This window comes from Arachis duranensis, chromosome 6 (assembly GCF_000817695.3).
Source record: "Arachis duranensis cultivar V14167 chromosome 6, aradu.V14167.gnm2.J7QH, whole genome shotgun sequence".
NCBI lineage: Eukaryota > Viridiplantae > Streptophyta > Magnoliopsida > Fabales > Fabaceae > Arachis > Arachis duranensis.
In genome coordinates, this window is record NC_029777.3 from 16,300,236 (window position 1) to 16,301,628 (window position 1,393).

Sequence of the window (1,393 nt, forward strand, 5' to 3'; positions counted from 1 at the left end):
GATTTTGAAAAAGATTTGATTGAAAAGATATGATTTGAAAAAGATTTGATTTTGAAAAATTTTGAAAACCTGAAAAAATTTGAATTAAAAACAGAATCTTCCCTCTTGTGCCATCCTGGCGTTAAACGCCCAGAATGGTGCACATTCTGGCATTTAACGCCCAAAGCACTACCTTTTTGGGCGTTAAACGCCCAGCCAGGCACCCTGGCTGGCGTTTAAACGCCAGTTTGCCTTCCTTACTGGGCGTTTTGAACGCGCAGCTTTTTCTGTGTAATTCCTCTGCTGAATGTTCTGAATCTTCAATTCCCTGTATTATTGACTTGAAAAGACACAAATTAATAATATTTTTGGATTTTTAATAATAAGGAATAATCAAAATGCAACTAAAATCAAATAACAATGCATGCAAGACACCAAACTTAGCAGTTTGTATACTGCTGACACTAACAATAAGAATGCATATGAGACATATAAACACTCAAGTCAATAGAATTCAAAGATCAGAGCAATGAAATCATCAAGAACAACTTGAAGATTAATGAAGACACATGCATGAATGCAAGAAGAACAGAAACATGCAATTGACACCAAACTTAAAATGAGACTCTAGACTCAAACAAGAAACATAAAATATTTTTGGTTTTTATGATTTTGTAAAATTTTTTTGTGCTTTTTCGAAAGTTAAGTGGAAAAGAAAATAAAGGTATCAAAATTATTAATGAGAATTCCAGGAATCATACAATGTTTAGTCTAAGACTCCGGTCCAGGAATTAGACATGGCTTCACAGCCAGCCAAGCTTTCAAAGAAAGCTTCGGTCCAAAACTCAGCAGAACATTGCATTCGAGAGCTAAATTGATGAAGATCAATCAGCTTTGGTGATGATAAGAACATTACTTTGAAACACTAGAATTCATTCTTAAGAACTCTGAAGAAAAAATACCTAATCTAAGCAACAAGATGAACCGTCAGTTGTCTATACTCGAACAATCCCCGGCAACGGCGCCAAAAATTTGGTGCACGAAATTGTGATCAATATTTTTCACAACTCAAATAATCCCCGGTGATGAATCCAAAAACTTGGTGTTCAATACCATGGCATAAACACAACTTCGCACAACTAACCAGCAAGTGTACTGGGTCGTCCAAGTAATAAACCTTACGCGAGTAAGGGTCGATCCCACAGAGATTGTTGGTATGAAGCAAGCTATGGTCACCTTGTAAATCTTAGTCAGGCAAACTCAAATGGTTATGAATGATGAATAAAACATAAAGAGAACTATAGAGATACTTATGCAATTCATTGGTGGGAATTTCAGATAGGCGTATGAAGATGCTTGGTCCCTTCCGTCTCTCTGCTTTCCTACTGTCTTCATCCAATCCTTCTTACTCCTT